The sequence below is a fragment of the Cupressus sempervirens genome, chromosome 2, assembly GCF_028749045.1.
Source record: "Cupressus sempervirens isolate cs-2001-9-10 chromosome 2, ASM2874904v1, whole genome shotgun sequence".
NCBI classification, from domain to species: domain Eukaryota; kingdom Viridiplantae; phylum Streptophyta; class Pinopsida; order Cupressales; family Cupressaceae; genus Cupressus; species Cupressus sempervirens.
In genome coordinates, this window is record NC_143119.1 from 555742412 (window position 1) to 555746443 (window position 4032).

The following is a 4032-nucleotide window of genomic DNA, read 5'->3' on the forward strand; positions in this document are numbered from 1 at the left end:
CCACCATAAAGGCATGCACTTCACTCCTTGATTGCTGCGATGGAAGTATTTGTGTGACCAAGAAGGTTGCACTTGTGCGGCCATGACAACCCGTGCTGGCACGTCCCCCGAACTGAGAGGTGGACCGGCTCACACTGTTCTGCATCTGACTGGGGCACATCGTCGGCCTCCATCTGCTTCCCTCTCGACAATTTCAAGCACCCTTTAACTCTCTTTTCAAAGTCCTTTTCATCTTTCCCTTGCAGTACTTGTTCACTATCGGTCTCTCGCCCGTATTTAGCCTTGGACGGAATGTACCACCCGATTAGGGCTGCATTCCCAAACAACCTGACTCACCGACAGCGCCTCGTGGTGTGATAGGGTCTGGGCCCAACGAGGCTCTCACCCTCTTTGGTGCCCCCTTCCAACCGACTTGGGCCTAGTCCGTCACTGAGGACGCTTCTACAGAATACAATTCGATAGGCGTGACCGTCGATTTTCATGATGGGCTCTTCCCAGTTTGCTCGCCGTTACTAGGGGAATCCTGGTAAGTTTCTTTTCCTCGGCTTTTTGATATGCTTAAACTTAGCAGGTACTCATGCCTAACTTGGGGACATGGTAGAGATGCAGCAATGCCCGCACTGCGGCGGGCCGTTGAGCCCAGAATAAAGTTCCTCGCGAGGAATTGTTCAATCGGCGCAAACCAACGCCGGCCTTTGCGAACCACCGCTCATCATGACGGATCGACGGACCTCGTGCTCATTTCAGCCAACCATGCACCACTTGCGAATGTGGATGGCCATCTCTGCTCCTCGCTGGGGAGGGCAAAATTTTGTAGTGTGACACCCAAGCAGATGTGCCCTTGGCCGAGGCCTCGGGCACAACTTGCGTTCAAAGACTTGATGATTCACGGGATTCTATAATTCACACTAAGTATTGCATTTCGCTACATTCTTCATCGTGGTGAGAGCCGAGATATCCCTTGCCAAGAGACATGATTTTGTTTTTCTTTTGTCTTTTGGTGACCCAAGCACGCAAGGCACTGGCTCGCACTTCGTTCTTTGGATTTCTAAGGTGTGTGATGCACCCATGTGTTGGGTGGTTGATACATCACGAACCTCGAGCACCCAATGGGTGTGACAAGGAACACTGTGGTGTGTCCCCGCCCCATCATCTTGCAAAGGTGGGAGGCAACGCATGGGAGAGCCGTGATAGCGGACGGGGCCCCTGCCCCGAAAATCATGCGAGTGCACCCATCCTAAACATAGAACGCTCCAAGTGACGAGTCAACACACCTTGGCAAGGCAACGGGGGGTTGCGGCAGTCCCAACTTGCCGCCATGAAATATTAGCGGGGGATGAGGCCCGAACCCCCTCTGAACTGCAATCGAGCAGAAACCTCTCGCTCTGACGTGGACATCGTTCGAAGGCACCGATCCTAATCCAGATGGCATCCAAGTCTCTTCTTCACCCCGCGACGAATCCACTCTTTCGATCACGGGCATTTGATGTGACCCTCGACCTCGACAGTGCTGGACCCGTAGCTTGGCTGTCCAACACATCACTGCAGGGCCGAGTGTCCCCACATCGTCGAGATTTTGGAGGCAGGGAGGAGGCCAGATCTATCCCCTACACGATTCAAGGTCTCAAACTGACAATGATCCTACCACAGGTTCACCTACGGTAACCTTGTTATGACTTCTCCTTCCTCTAAATGATAAGTTTAAGTGAACTTCTCACGACGTCGCTGACAGGAACCGCCATCGTCGCCGCGATCCAAACACTTCATCGGATCATTCAATTGGTAGGAGCGACAGGCGGTGTGTACAAAGGGTAGGGATGTAGTCAACGCGAGCTGATGACTCGCGCTTACTAGGAATTCCTTGTTGAAGATTAATAATTGCAATGGTCTATCCCCATCACGATGCAATTTGGCAAGATTTCCCAAACCTTTCGGGCTAGGGAGAGAAACTCGTTGGTTGTATCAATGTAGCGCGCGTGCGGCCAAAAAAATCTAAGGGCATCACAGACCTGTTATTGCCTCAAACTTCCATGGCCTAGGAGGCCATAGTCCCTCTAAGAAGCTGGCCGCGAAGGGGAACCTCCACATAGCTAGTTAGCAGGCTGAGGTCTCATTCGTTAACGGAATTAACCAGAAAAATTGCTCCACCAACTAAGAATGGCCATGCACCACCACCCATAGAATCAAGAAAGAGCTCTCAATCTGTCAATCCTTACTATGGTTGGACCTGGTAAGTTTCCCTGTGTTGAGTCAAATTAAGCTGCAGGCTCCACTCCTGGTGGTGCCCTTCCATCAATTCCTTTAAGTTTCAGCCTTGCAACCATACTCCCCTTGGAACCCAAACACTCTAATTTCTCAGAAGGTGCTGGAGGAGTCCTCAGAGCAACAACCACCGATCCCTGGTTGGCATTGTTTATGGTTGAGACTAGGATGGTATCTGATCATCTTCGAGCCCCCAAATTTCATTCTTGATTAATGAAAACATCCTTGGAAAATACTTTCATAGTGGTTTGTCTTCCATAAATCCAAGAATTTCACCTCTGATAATGAAATACGAATGCCCCCGACAGTCCCTATTAATCATTACTCCGATCCCGAAGGCCAACGGAACAGGACCAGACTCCTATCACGTTATTCCATGCTAATGTATTCAGAGCGTAGGCTTGCTTTTAGCACTCTAATTTTTTCAAAGTAACGGCACCGGAACCGCGACCCAGCCAATTAAGGCTAGGAACACGCCACCAGCAGAAGGGACATGAGGGCCAGTGCACACCCAAAAGGCAGACTAACCGTGACGACCCAAGGTCCAACTACGAGCTTTTTAACTACAACAAATTAAATATATGCTATTGGAGCTAGAATTACCATGGTTTATAGCACCAAACTTTCCCTCTAATGGATCCTTGTTAAGGGATTTAGATTGTACTCATTCCAATTACCAAACTCGATGAGCCCAGTATTGTTATTTATTGTCACTACCTCCCCGTGTTAGGATTGGGTAATTTGCACGCCTGCTGCCTTCCTTGGATGTGGTAGCCGTTTCTCAGGCTCCCTCTCCAGAATCAAACCCTAATTCTCCATCACCCGTCACCACCATGGTAGGTCTCTATCCTACCAACAAAATTTGATAGGGCAAAAATTTGAATGAAGTGTCGCCAGCACAAAGGCCGTGCAATCCATCGAGTTATCATGAATCACCAGAATAGCAGGCGAACCCGCACTGGCCTTTTATCTAATAAATGCATCCCTTTCGAAAGTCGAGATTTGGTGCATGTATTAGCTCTAGAATTACTACAGTTATCCGAGTAGCAAAGTACCATCAAAGAAACTATAACTGATTTAATGATCCATCCGCAGTTTCACAGTCTAAAATAGTTCATACTTAGACATGCATGGCTTAATCTTTGAGACAAGCATATGACTACTGGCAGGATTGACTAGGTAGCTTCTAACAACGAGGGGACCCCCAAGACTTGCTATAGCCAAGGGATGCTTTCTGCGATGGGAAACCAAAATTTGAATTTGCTCCCTCATGCATCCAAACATAATCTGCCGCACAAGCAACAAGAATGATGTTCACAACACATGCAGGACTTGCAACGCTCAAAGATTTCACACAAGAGGAAAGTGTCCCATCGTTGACCAGAGAGGGCCGAACAGGGAGCCTCAGTTCATAGGTACCTGGGAAGAACATCCCGTACGGAACACTTTACCCTCGAACTCGCTGTCACCACTACTCGAAAAGAAGCCTCGAGTCTGTACGAGATGCACTATGCACGTAGCCACCTCAATTGTAAGGGCACTCAGAGACATCCATTTCCCAGGAATATGCCTCCTACATGCCTGTTGAGGTGCACCTGTACAGACAAAATCCTTCTTGATCGCAACAAACATTTTCCCACGATGAAGAGTTGGTTTTCAAAGTGCCAACAGAGACTGCCGTGCTGAAGGGTGAAGGGCCATGCGAGTCAAAAACATGGCTGGTTATGTGATTGGTGGGGGCACCACTGTGCAGGCGACCACCTCAATTAT

At 49.0% G+C, this 4032-nt stretch overlaps 3 non-coding genes across 3 annotated transcripts in view; all 3 read right to left on the minus strand.

Moving 5' to 3' along the window:
• The window catches only part of LOC149573741 (25S ribosomal RNA), a 3534-nt gene extending 2939 nt beyond the window's left edge, over positions 1–595 (minus strand). The window contains exon 1 of the ribosomal RNA XR_016361033.1: positions 1–595. This exon is cut by the window's left edge and continues 2939 nt beyond it. This is a non-coding gene — a ribosomal RNA (25S ribosomal RNA).
• A 224-nt stretch (positions 596–819) lies between these two features.
• Positions 820–973, minus strand: LOC149573742 (5.8S ribosomal RNA). Its single transcript, XR_016361235.1, has one exon. It is a non-coding gene; the product is annotated as a 5.8S ribosomal RNA (ribosomal RNA).
• Positions 974–1633: 660 nt separating this feature from the next.
• Positions 1634–3444, minus strand: LOC149573743 (18S ribosomal RNA). Its single transcript, XR_016360696.1, has one exon. It is a non-coding gene; the product is annotated as an 18S ribosomal RNA (ribosomal RNA).
• Between the last annotated feature and the right edge of the window lie 588 nt (positions 3445–4032).